The 13,829-nt window shown below is 40.7% G+C and overlaps 1 protein-coding gene across 4 annotated transcripts in view; it reads left to right on the forward strand.

The window, feature by feature from the left end:
• Positions 1–13,829, forward strand: part of GPM6A (glycoprotein M6A) — a 419,024-nt gene that overhangs the window by 81,239 nt on the left and 323,956 nt on the right. The gene's annotated exons all lie outside the window — the stretch shown is intronic.

The following is a 13,829-nucleotide window of genomic DNA, read 5'->3' on the forward strand; positions in this document are numbered from 1 at the left end:
TGTAGTGAGGGATATGTATAGACATACCATCCCTAGTGTCAATTATTCTCAATCCAATGAGTTGGTAGGAAATGATGTTAAGAATAAAATGCTTACTAGAAACGTTGTGAAGTTGGGTTCTGATCTATATTTAGCACTGACAAATTACAGAATAGCACTAACAAACCATGGGTTGTCGCCTACTGACATTTTGTTCAACATCCTTGAAAATGCCTATACTGTTAAAAACTGATTTCAGAGTCATTGTAGACTTGAATGTATAACGAGATAAACAAGGCAGAACAAAAGTTGCTATGATTTAAGATCTTGGTAGTTGCTGCTTCTTCAAAATTGTTCTGTGAATATCTAGGATGGGGAAGAAATGGTCACAAAAAACAGTGGCATTGCAAGAGGTAGCCCTGAGATTGTTACCCCAAATAGACACTGTCTAGGGTGCAATAGTCAACTCCTTCAAAGCTCAGTTTAGGTTGCAGACATAACTGGCTCATTTATCCAGTTTACTTATGAGTGATAATAAACATATTCCTTCATAGTTTTTCTCTAGGGCAGAATATGCAGGGCTCATACTTCAAGTTCCTAAAGACTTACCTTGCTCTGAGGTCTGTATCTTCCATTTTGTGTTTTGGAACAAACTTACAAGAAGACTTGAAGTTGTATATTTCTGTAATTCCCCTCGGCTCTGGGTGGGTAGGTGTGTTTTTTCTTAATCTCCTTTATTTTATTATCAAATAATAATAAATTATTTTATTATTATTTAATATTTATTATTATTTAATTATTAAATATTTATTATCAAATAATAATAAAATAGGGCTTCTTCTCCTATTTTCCTTATTTGACAGAGAAGGCAATGCTGATATTTTTTGGAAAAAGGGCAAAGCTTGACCAGGCCTATAGTCTTTGCATCTGAGTTCCTGTCTCTGACAGTAGGCAGTAGCAGGTGCTTCAGAACCTTGAAAGAATCCTTTGTTAGACAGATATGGGACAACCTGAATCCTACATTGGATTTCTGATCTCTAATAGCTAGCAGAGTGGCATATATCTTCAGTGTCAGGTTTACTTTACTTTCCTTTCAAAATTTTTTTATCACTAAGTATAATTCTTGATAGTCTTGCTTTATAAATGTCCAGTGGAATAGGTTTATGTGAACCCTGCTCTCAAAAATCATTCTGATTATTCAAACTTATGTTTGTCACACTACTACAGGCTGCTTACAATGCTCAATTAAAGGATTTAAACAAACTGGTTTCCTTCTTATGTACCTGTCGGGACCGAGGGCGGTCCAAGGCTATGGCCAGTAGCCCGGACCGTCAGGTGGGGTTTTTCCACGATGGAGTAGAGTTAGGCACAGAAGCGTATTGGTTTTATAAAGAAAGCTTTACTTACACTGCCGATGGTCACAGTGCAGGGAGGAAACTTGCTTGAGTTGCAGTTGCACACAAACAAACACAAGTGAGATCTCTTCCGAACCGCACCGAACCGAGATGAGTCGTCGATGTATGACTCCACGAACGCTTTACACGGGGGATATATCAAATTTCCACTATGACGGGGAGTGGCTAGAAGCTGATCAGGGCCCTATGTCCTCCTCCAAGACACACGCGGAGTTTGCTAGGCTCCACAGCGTGCTCAGAGTTCCCCATGAGATGGTTGTGGAGTCCTCCAACTTGGGCGGAAACTGCTCTAACCTTTTATATGGCTAGCGAGCCAGTTGCTAGCCGCTACGTGGAATAATTTAGAATTGACCAATAGTGGGACACCAATTTGCATACATGTGGCGGGAACTCTTTGCACTGGGGATTTCTCTCTGCAGCTGAGAAATCCACCGTGCAAAGAAAGTTCCATGTGGCGGGAAAATTCTAATGTGCCGAGGCACTAAAAATCATTGGGTTATGACAGTACCTACCCAACTTATTCTCCCCAGACCTAAATCTTAAATGTTGCTTGTATTGTTCAAGGCATTACAGAGGTCATTGCAAATGTATATAAAATGCATACAGCTTTTAGAAGAATAATTAAAAAAAACCAGTTTGTTTATACTTTAATTTCTGTCTTTCTTTCTGTTCCTAAATATTTACATTATGAAATACTCCCTTTGTGTGCATTGTGGAAGTTTCTATTACTGTTGACGCATACATTTGTTATGGTTTTATGGGCTGTTAGCATTCGAAGAATGACACTGCTATGCTATAAAACCTGACTGAGAGGTTGATTAATATTTTATCATTTGTTTAATAATATATTGTATTCTATTTTAAGGTGATTAAATTCAAATACAATGTTAAAGACATTTTAGCTAACTGTTCTATAAAAAAACTTTGTATTTTCCAAATGCATTGTTTTAGAAAAGAAAGACTTCAACCACTAAAGTAATTTCATGTGTTTTGTTTCTTTCTGGATGCCTGAATTTATTACACCTATTACATCTGGTTCTCCTCTATCTCCCATGTACCCAAAAGGCAGACAAGTTCCTTGCATGGTTCATTGCAAAGAATTCTTAGAGCAACTCAGCACATGGTTACAGAAGTCTTAGGCTGCAGACAGATGGGGTACAGACATCATAGCCCTTTGTCACACTATAAATGCCCAAATTTGAGTGCAGGCATATCTAGTAATAGTTTGTCCTGCCTTTTTGCAGCTGATGTCTGTTTGCTTATGGCAGGACAGCATGGGGGTTCAGGGGCCTCATTCTGTGTACACTGGGAATTCCCTTGCATCCATGTGCAAGTGCAGGGTTCTCCCCTCTGTACTTGCAGATGCATGCCCTGAAAATTGCCCTGTAGAGGGAATCCCGGGGCGCACACATTGCACTAGTGTGCTTTGACTTGCGGTGTAGCACCTGGTACAGCTGTCCCGCAGGACTGGCCTGCTGAAGTGGCAGGTGCCTGAACCTGTTGGACAACCTGATGTTTTGGATGATGTTTTGGTGATGTTTTGGAGGCTACTGAAATAGATCACATGTGCTGAGACAGATCTCAGCACAGCTGATCCAACTTCAGAGAAGACATATGTTTACACCTTTAGTGCCACAAATACATAAATGACTGTAGAACTAGCGTGGACATGGCAAATTAATTGAAATTCGCAGTCTCGGGTGAGGTTCTCTTGAGAGCAGTGTGTAAACAACTGAACTCTGCAGTGGAGAGGAACCTTAAACCCAGATACTTATTTTATGTTGGTGATTTTCAACTGGGGTGTCCATGACAATCTTGGAGTGGTGCCACCAGGAGAGAGAAGATAAGTGAGATGAACACAGGCTCCAATGAGGAGATAAGTGCAGGCTCTACCCTTCCATTTGGTCCTCCTCCTGCCAATCATTGCAGGACAGACTCTTTCCTGCTGCCTGCTCCTCCTCCTTTTTGCCTCCTTCTTCTCCCCTCCCCCCAAGAAGGTAATCACTATAAACTGATTTTTGAAATTGGGTGCTGCTCAATTCGCAAAAGTTATGGTGGGGCGTGGGGTAGGTCTTAAGTCTAAAAAGGTTGGGAACATCTGCTTTATGCTTTTCAAGAAAAGAATGCAGTCAGAAAAGGTTATGCAGCTAGTGAACTTTAAGTGACTGGACTTCATAGATTCATAGATGATAAGGAGCTGGAAGGGACCTCAGAAGATCATCAGGTCCAGCCCCCTGCACCAGACAGGAAAGACAACTGGGGTCAAGTGACTCCAGCAGGGTGACCGTCCAGTCTCCTCTTGAAATTTTCAGGGTTGGCGACTGTACCACCTCTGAAGGAAGCTTATTCCACAGTCTGACACCTTAACTGTGAAGATAGAAATGAGTCCTTCACTATGCTAACACTGGCTGCAGGTGCAAGGTCAGGAGTGATTGGGAAAGGGTACACAGGGTTATTTGATCCTAAAATGACTTTGCTATTACCTAGCCAAATTGTTACTGATGGTCAATAGCAGGAATAAGACCTATGAACATGTAGTCAAGCATCTCAATAGCACAATGAAGATCAAGCTTAAGTTCCTGAATCCTCAGAAAGCTAGTTGTCTGCTCTCGTCCCTCTTTTCCTTCCCATGACCCTTTCCACTTTTTTTAAGCCCTGGATGTTTAGGAATCACTTAATGACTTGAAATACTCAGTTTTCCATGGTGAGGAATAGCATATATTTGGATTGTAAGCTTTTTGGTTCAGGTACTGTGTCTTTATTCTGTGTTTGCAAAATGCTTAACATGGTGATGCTGTGGTCCATAACCAAGGTTCCTAGTTATACCATAATTCACTTTACTTCCACATATGTAAATCACCACTCCTGCTTGAATGAGAGTTTAACAAACCCGTGCAGCTTTCAAAATCAATATCAGGTTTGTTTTGGTACTTCATCTATATCCATATTTATTTTAGAAGTTGTAAATGTTACATATGTTGAAAGTGGGATCAGGAAGTCACACTAGTTGGTGGATTGGTTGCTGCTTGTATTATTTTTACAAAAATGTAAATTTTCAAACCTCTATTTTCACAGAAAGTTTACACCATCTGTTTGCATTTCCATTTACTGCAACATTTACATTAACCTTTTTGACACTTATTTTTATGTAAGAACTATTCTTAAATTAACAATTTGATTCTTGAAATACTATTCCTGAATTACCTGGTTTAATTTAGGTCTCAGTTAAGCAAAGCATGAATTACATGGGACTTTGTAACAGATCGAAACTTCTACAGTGTTTTTCTGTTTACAGAGTGCTAGCATTCCAGAATTACTTTTCACACAGAATTGCTGTTATTTTATGGAGTAGGTATAAGTGCTCAGTAGCTCTGAAAATAAAGTCTCAAATCATTTTCTCTGTACAAATATTACTTACCCAGCATGCTGTTTTAAGAGCAGTGTCAGCTACATTATATTAGTTTGTCAGCCCTCCTATAATGAAGACCTTTTAAAATCTGCAGTATAGCTAACTTATGCAAATATGAAATAGGGTACATAAATTATTTGAATTAAATTTTAAGAATCAAAAGACTTTGTCCTTTGAAGTTTTAGAAGTCAGCTAGAAAGTGAGTTAATTTGTACTAGACCTGTTGTTTGGTTAGGATTTATTTTTTGTGTGTTGAACAGGAATTGGTAAATGTTTTTAAGAAAGGGTTTTATGTCACAATCAAACTCACAAAATTCCCAGAAGGAAGCTTTGCTTTCTTGCACGTTGTGCCCTGGTTTAGAAGGGGGGGTGGGTATATGTGCACAAATTTAGGTGCAAGAATGTTTATAAGTAGGTCCCCTGAATTTAACTAGATTGTTTACTTTGACTTAAAGAAAATACATATTTGTTTAAAGATCAGACCCAGAATGGTATTTAGATACGTTTCATTGAAGTAAGTGGGATTCATACAACTATGAAGGGCCTAAACAGTAAATCTGTTTTAGATTAGATATAAAGTAGTTCACGTTGCAGCTCCTATGCATGGTCTGGTCTCAAGTTGTTAGGAAGCAAAGGGTATTGTAAATTTTCCATGAAGAAGAATAGTGAAACTGACAAGTTATTTATATTGTTGCCAGGTACAGACAGTACATACAGATTGGTCAGTATCAGTTATTGGAAACTGGTTTATACTTGTAACAGAACAGAAGTTTGGGAAAAATAGACTAGTTTAAAAATGGTGGAACCCAGTCTAAGATAGACCTGGATCGATGGGGTATCAGACTTAATTGGTTTAGGTTAGATTGGTCTATTGAACTTCTGTACTAGATCCCCCTATCAGTTCATGTTAGGTTGCTGTCCACTGGCATCCCAGGCTCCATTGAGGGTCTTCGTTAGCCCCAGCTTGCAGGGAGGCCTGCTGGAACTCTGCTGGGATCAGCTGTTCCAACTGAGCATGCAGTGGGCCCTGCCCTCCAGGCGGTCACAGATCCAGCCAGCAAAGCTTCTGCTTCCAGCCCTGTCTCCTGCCTGTGATAAGCTGTCAGCTGCAGGTAGTGGAGGGAAGGAAGAATCTGTAGCTCAGTATTTTTCTGTCTGTATACAATGTCCCTAGGTGGGGGGTAAAGGAGGTGCACTGGAGAAGGAAGGATCGGGCCTGTCAGAGGTCTAGTGAGTAGCAGGCAGGTGATGCGATTTCTGCCATTGTGTTAGGTGCCCGCTGTTGGGTGCCTGTAGCTTTCTGGAGCTCTGAGGGGCCCAATCAGTCCTTCAGCGGGCCACCATGGCATGCCCCTGCTGCTACTGGCCAGGCTGCCTGGCATGCCATGGTGACTCACTCTGGGGGCTGTCCTGGAAGGGTATTGGGGGCACTTGCCTGACAGCCAATCAGGGGTGGCTTGGCAGCTCTGTGGATGATGCTTCAAGAAAGCTTCATCTATTGTTACACAGCTGTGCTTACTCCTGTCCTATGAGAATCACTGTTCTGCAAACCCATATGCAGGTGCTTCAGTAAGTCTGTAGAGAAGATGTAAAGTGTAAGGGTATCCCTCATTCGATTTTCTTCAGGCAGGATCCTCTGGATCAGTCTCATTTAGCCATGGAAAGAGTAGAGCCTGGTTTGTTGTTTTTTTGGTTTGAACCAAGAGACTAAGACCTTTCCTGTGCACACATGGCAGGCTGAAAACTCAGCTTTCATTCCTCTACGAGGTATCTAGTGGCTTCTCCAAGAACTTATTTATTTGAGATGTTACTGATGCAAACCAACTGAAAATGTCTGTCATTAATACATAGATGTCTAATTACTGGAAGAATTGCAGCTGAGGATCTAAAATATAAATAGCTTGGGGAAGGGATTAAGAAAAGCAATTAACACCACCTGTGTAAGGACAGATGTGATAGCCAGGATAGCCATCAATCTGAACAAGAATGTAGAGAAAACTTTTATTAATGTTTTCTGTGTGTATTTGATCTATATTTAAATCCAGTTATGTTGACTGTGTGTTAGTAGAATAGCCAGGAGGTACATTTATTCATTTCTTGCAATGATGTGCCCAAACTCAGTTCTTAGAGATTCATTATTATTCTTGAAGTTTGACAAGAACTTCACAAAGTCTCCTATGGCTTTTCGTTCTGTCATTCATGGAAATAAGCAGCATTGAAGGAGGAAAGTTCCACTATTTTCTGGCGGAAGCATATTGGAAAAGGTGAACTGAAACCTGTGTAATAAAGATTTGGAACGTATTACTAATGGCAACACTGCTATATGTAAAACAACAATAGGAGTTGGTTTCTGGTTGCTCTTATATGTAGAGAAGAGGCAATTTCAGTTTATTATAAAATAAAGCTGCTTAAATATATGCCAAAAGGATTAATAAAATAAAGCTTGAAATTTTTTTATTTCATAAGTTTGCAAAAGGAATGAGCCTTGTTGGTATGAAATGTGTTTTTTTTTCATTTACAATATTTGACTTAAATGATTAGATCTGTGCTTTTGTACTCTATTTCCTTTTTAATCCTATCCTTTCTCTGCCAGACCTTTTTTCTAATTTTGATTTTATTTTGATAGTAATAAGAGTATGGACTTAGAAGGGCAGTGAGGTACTTAGTGGAAGTAGGGCAAATACCAGACATTACACATTGATTCACCCACCTATTGCTGATAAAAGTAGAGTGATCTATTTGTTCAAGGCAAAAGCAGGTTAAAATGCCTAGAAAGTGTCAGGCCTTTCCTTGCAACCATTTTTTGGAGGTAAAGTTTTTACCAACAATGAATTCTTCTTTCAGGTTTTGTTTTTCTAAACATGAATGACCATTTCAGAGACCAAATCAAGAGAGAATAACCTCCTTTAGGAAACAGAATGGCCAGGTACAGACATTACGCTTTTGCCAGTAAAAGTGATTGGAAACTGTTCTATACCCATAACAGAACAGAAGTTCGGCACACATAGACTGGTTTAAAAATGGTGGAAACCAGTCTAAGATTTATCCCCTCCCCCACCATCCCCCATGAGCCCCCACGAAAGGGCAAATGTGTATTCTGTTCACTATCAATCTAAAGTATGCCTCTTTTAGAAAACCATATCACATAGACTGATTTTTGCCTCAGGTGTTTTAATTGTCTGTACTTAGCCAATGAGGTTAGTATGTCCAGACTGTTAGAATAAAGATGTGCGTTGATTTATTTATGTCCCTCAGTCCTATTGCTGGTGAGGTCACTCAAGCAAGTCTGAAAACAGGACACAACCTTGGAAATATTCTCTTGATCGTTTAATGCTAGTCGAAATAAATTAATAAATTAAAAGAAAAAGTCCCAGTACCATTCCAAGAATAAAGGAGTAAAGTGGGCATGGGAACTTGTAAATAATGAAGTTGTAAATATTTAGTCTATGAGGGGGGAAAAAGTCATTTTGCTGGCAATGAATGGGCCAGAGCAAGACAAACCAGTCCAGTAGTCTGCCACTAAAATTATACTTTTGCAAATGTTCCACAAAGCAGTGTTTTTGAAATAGGCTTTCACAGTCACCAGCTTATAGCTCGTTTTGACAGTTATTCAGGGAAGGTAGCTGTAGGCATCGTGCCAACTAGTCAAGGGAGTTGGGCCGGTGGTAGAGGAAGAAAGGCAGATCCAGAGCTTGAAATGTTGTTATACATATATATGTGTGTATATATATATATATATATATATATATATATATATATATATGAAGCTAAAAGAACTGCCCTGCAGACATTCCAGTGTGCATTAGAATAAACACTTTAAGCATGTTAAATGAACAAAGCGAGGCAGAAGACTCCTGTTAATCTAGAACAAAGGACATGCACTCTTCATAGCTTCTATAGGCCAGGCTCATTGCACACAAGGGGCTCCCCCAATTTCCCCCCAAGCAACTTTGCAGGTCTTTGAGGGTAAAACCCATTAGTGCATGGTAAATAGTAGCTGAGTTGTAGAAGGGAGATGCCCTTCCTGGTACCTTTCCTGCCTGAGTTTTTTCCTCTACAAATTACAAGCATATGTGAATGTGCAGGTTTTTTCTCATTCCTTTCAAGCAAGGCTGCTCTCTTGTGACTTTGAGCTCTAGGATCACTTCACACATTCCTTCAGGGTAGAATTCAGTTTGCTTATGCTTTCAAAAGGTACAAGCTTGAAAGTCAGACGCTGGAGACCAGAATTATTGTTCAATCGAGATGTATTCTGTTTTGTAGAACTTTGTATCTTCCAAACTTTTCCTCTGCTAAACACTGAGGTATTAGTTAAGTAGAACTGCTGAACGATATCAGAAAATGAAAAGAGTGCAGTTCATTTTTGCTGCCTGGCGTGTATCATAGTTTTTATATGATACATTTCAATTACATGCAACAAAATACAGACTGTACCTACAACTTGCTCCAGGAAAATTTGAGATGTGCAGAGATCCCTTTCTTGTTGTTATAAGCAAGGATGATTTGATTTATTGTTGAAGTACGTATCTGAAGACTGTCCTTGTATCAATGTCAAATAATAGATAAATCTTTTTTTACTTCAGCTTAAGAGGCAAGGGACTGAGCGTTCCACTTCTTCAGGCTCGTTAATACAGTGCAACAGACTCCTTTGCCCTTTTAACCCATTTGAGAAGCAGGGGTGAGATGCCTGTTCTGCAAAGTAGAGAAGGGTTTGAAACAGACTTCAAACCCTTCAGACCAGGGCATTGAAATTTCTTGTCATTGCTGCTCCTTTTTGGTGATTGCTGCCTTTTTCCAGCTGGGGTAAAAATATATTTTGTGGTGATTTAATTACTTCCAATGTGTATGATATATTTCAAAGCAACATTTAGCAAAGGTGTTTTATGCTTTTGCCTATTTTTACTTAATGCTTCACATGCTAATTTTCACTGTCATCTTTGACATGATGACCTTTTATCCTCTGTTTTTATGACCAAAGGGATTGGAACGCAAAATTACTTGAAATTCAAGCCCATCTTTAGTGTGCAAGCTATCAGCTGGTAGGCATGATTGTCTGTGTTCAATGCCATTTGTCCTTATTTAATTTTATTTAAATAATACTTGTGTAATATTCTCGTTAAACCGTATTAGAGCTCCTTTCAAGATTGACCAGGGGAATCACCAATGTTAAACAAAGTAAAGTTTTCTAATCAATTACACTAGATAAAGGAAGGAGACACTAAAAGACAAGCAACGTGCAGAAGGGCAGGAGAAAAGGAAGGATTCTAGATTTCTTAGAAGACGTTGGCCTGATACCAAAGAACCCCCGAGTGGCAAAGAATCTGAAGCTAAAATAGGAAATAAGTAATTTTGTTTTGCCTGGTTCTGCATATCTCTTGTACTATGTAACACAGGGGTTGGCAGTGTTTTGGGGCAGACTGCCAAAAACACCCTCAGCCTCAACTTGTAAGAAGTTGGCAGGCCAGGGTTGGACAGTAGAGGAGTTGTGAGGGGCCCAATCCTTGTTGTGGCTGTGCAGCCTTGGCCTCTTCCATGCCATCTGCCCTGAGGCATGCATGCCAAGCAAAATGTCCTTGCATGCTGTGCTCTGGTACCCATGCTAGGGTTTGCTCAATCCTGATGTAAAGTGCTGAGTAATTTTCTTTAAAATTCTTTTCCCAACATCTTTTGTCATGTACTTCATCTATTGTGTAATCGCTAGAGAGGTAATTGGTAAACCCAGAGGCTAAGGACAGACATTCAAAAAGCCTGAGTCTGACTTGATTCAATCTTTGCAGGTTAGTCTAACCTGCAAAGCTTGAACTGATTTGAAAGTGGATGCACGTTCCCTTTTCATTATAGAAATGCAGGCACATGCCTGCAGTGACTTAGCTACAAGCCAGGGGGTGCTAGAGCAGCTTTCCCTTCCGTTCCATAGTGCTGAGCTGAGGGGGTATGTGTCCATGCCCTGGCAGGATGCTCTGATTGGGGGGGGAGGGGTTCAACCCCCACCCTGCCTGCACTGTCTCGGGGGACGGGAGTGTTACCAGACCCCAGACTGTGGCACTCTGAGGCAAAGGGGTGGGGTACATCTGTTGATGCTACTGAGCTTTTGAATCTTCCTCTCCCCTATCTGAAACTTGACAAGGCTGCAAACCAGCAGGGGGCTGATAAAACCACAGTGTTATCAGCCCATCAGCAAAACAAAAGCCTCTCTCATTAGTTCAAACTTTTCTTAAACAGCTTTTTCCAAGGAAGGAGTGGAGGGATATTACCAGTGTCACAGGCCAGCTGGGCACTGTGAGTGTATTAATTTTATCACAGGCCAACTGGGCTGTTTGATTCAGTTTAGGATCAAGGAGGCAAAGTTAGGAGTGAAGTAAAGGCAAATTTATTATAGCTTACACACACACAACAGTTAACAGAAAGATAAAGGTGATAAGCAGATAATGCAGTATTAAAGAGTTAATAGTAAATAATAACAATAGATAATAACAACAGATAGATCAATTCTGTTGCAGGACAACTGGGCACTGCGAGGGTATTAGCCACTGGGCTGTTTAAAACAACAGATAGACAGACATGGGTTGGCAACTTATTGATAGTCCCTTGATGGTACGCGTCAAGTGATTCCAGCGAAGTCAGGCATCCCTGATCAACGCTGTCAGAGGGGTTACCGGGGAAGTTCCCTTGATTAGGATCCGATCCTCACTCACACCAGGAGTCTGGGGTCTGGGCGTGGAACAGCAGTGACCATTCTATTCCCTCCTTCCTGCTGATTACCTGATGCACATGCTTTTTATACTTAGTTTTATGCTAATATGTTGGTTTTAGAGCCATTCACAATATTATCCTATAGCTGTTACCCTATGGGATTGAAAGGTGTTAAAAATTATCATAAAAGGTTACTACCCAAACTCGGGTTTATCCGATAAGCAAATTATGATGCAGCACCTTTAGGTTTGAAATTGACATTGCTCTGCCTAGGCCCCAACCCCTTTTAAATATGCTTTCTTGGGATCTGTTTTCCTGGAATGTGTTGGGTGTGCCAGGAAGTTGGATCCAGTTTTTTATTGCTAAAGCTGAACCCTGAGCAGAAACTGTTAGGTCAGCTAATCTCACAGCTACAGCTTTACCTATGGGGCCCAGTCAGTTCCACGAACAGTTAATTTATCATTTTGGTTAAACTTATGACAGGCAAGTTACATTTGTGGTTTACAAACTTACAAGATTTATATTAACTAATATTACCTGTTTAGGCAAAATACCAAATGCCTCCAAGAAGCACATATTTATTACTTATTAATCCCTCTGGTTCTGGCTGTTACATACCAGCTACCTGTTGAGTAGCTTCTAAAAGCCCTAAGTGGACAGGGTTCTGTCTGTCATTGTTCTGTCTGCCTTACACAGATACCTCTCAGCATTAACTAGCATACCACATGCCTAGGGTCCGTGGGGCTGGGGTCCATCCTGTGGGAGATGGGAGCGGGGGTGGAGGGGAGGGGGAATCTCTGCTTGAGCAGCAAGGGAAGCCAGGCAGACGCTGTGACTACAGTGGCCCCGGAAGGTCTGGGTAGGGAGGAGAGGGGCAGGGCCAGACTGTTCTTTGGAGCAGATAGCATGCCTAGCCAGCCCAGCAGAGCATCTGGGGTGCTGGGGACTCTGATTTAACTTCAGCCAGGACGGGATCTGGGGCAGACATTGCATAAACTGATTTGTACCAAATCAATTAAGTCTTATACTACATTTAACCAGGTTTATCTTAAACCAGTTTCAGCCACTTTGAAGCTGGTTTATGTGCATTGCACTTCCTTTCTGTTACAGGTTTAAACCAGTTTCTGATCACATCAATCAGTTTATGTGTAATGTCTGTCCCTAGACAGAAAGTTTACAAGGTTGAGGCTCTGGGAAAGTGTAAGCTTAAATTATTCAGGTTTCCAAGCAAGCACTACATTCTAGACTAGTGGTTCTAAAGCTCAAGGCACCACTCATTAATCTCAAGGCACCATTCCATAACTCTTATGATTTGAGCTGTACCCCAGTTCAAAATTAATTTATTTATTACAAAAAATATTTATTACAGTGCTTACCTACTTGCAGTGTGGGAGAGCATCCAGACATGGAAGAGCCTGGTTCTGTGCTTATCTTCTCTACCTCATAGCACCCTTCAAGGGATCTGGTAGGCCTTCCCAGTAGGACCCAAATTCTAGACCTAGGCAGTTGAACTACAAACTTGCAACTGGAAGAATGGGAATATTAGACAGGAAGATCTGCACCCCAAGATTGTTCCTTGAATCTCAAAATCAGAATCAGTTCAGAATGTGTTCAGTCTTGGGAAGTTTATAAGCCATGAACTCAGAGGCCTGGTAAATGTCCAGCAGGGGGAGCTTAATTAGGCCTGTTATAAGCACTTAGAATTTACAGCCAGATTTTAGAAGGCTGGGTGCAAAAGCTTGGCCTCCAAAATACACATTTAAATATTGAGATATAATCTCATTTAAAAAAATGCAGATTCCCAGGAGCTCTCAATGAATAATACTGGGTGCTCTGTACTTTCTTAAACTGCAGCTAAACTTTATAGCTAACTACAGACAGTCATAAAGCCTGAGGCTGAATGGTCTCAATCTTTGCGGGTTAGTCTAAGCTGGGGCAGGCAATTATTTTGGGTGGAGGGCTGCTTACTGAGTTTTGGCAAGCCGTCAAGGGCTGCAAGTGTAGCCCCGCCCCTTGACAGGTGCCCGTCCCCTGGTTGCCATCTTGGGAGCAGAAGTCTCGCCCCTAACCTTTGCCACTGGAAGCTTATCCACTTACCCTTGCAAGTACACCTTTGGGGAAGAGGGTCTCCCATCTTAGGGCAAAAAAAATTATATACTAAAAATCAAACACCCATAATAATATATTTTAATTTAATTAAAAAATATATTTTTGTCCTGATTTGTGTGCGTTTGTGTTGTATACTTAGAAGTGATTGCATAATAGCTCAAAATGTAGTCTTACTCTTATATAGTGTGTGGGGTGTGCAGGGGTGTCAAGGGTATGGGTGGCTG

The sequence above is a fragment of the Alligator mississippiensis genome, chromosome 2 (assembly GCF_030867095.1).
Source record: "Alligator mississippiensis isolate rAllMis1 chromosome 2, rAllMis1, whole genome shotgun sequence".
Classification (NCBI taxonomy): Eukaryota; Metazoa; Chordata; order Crocodylia; family Alligatoridae; genus Alligator; species Alligator mississippiensis.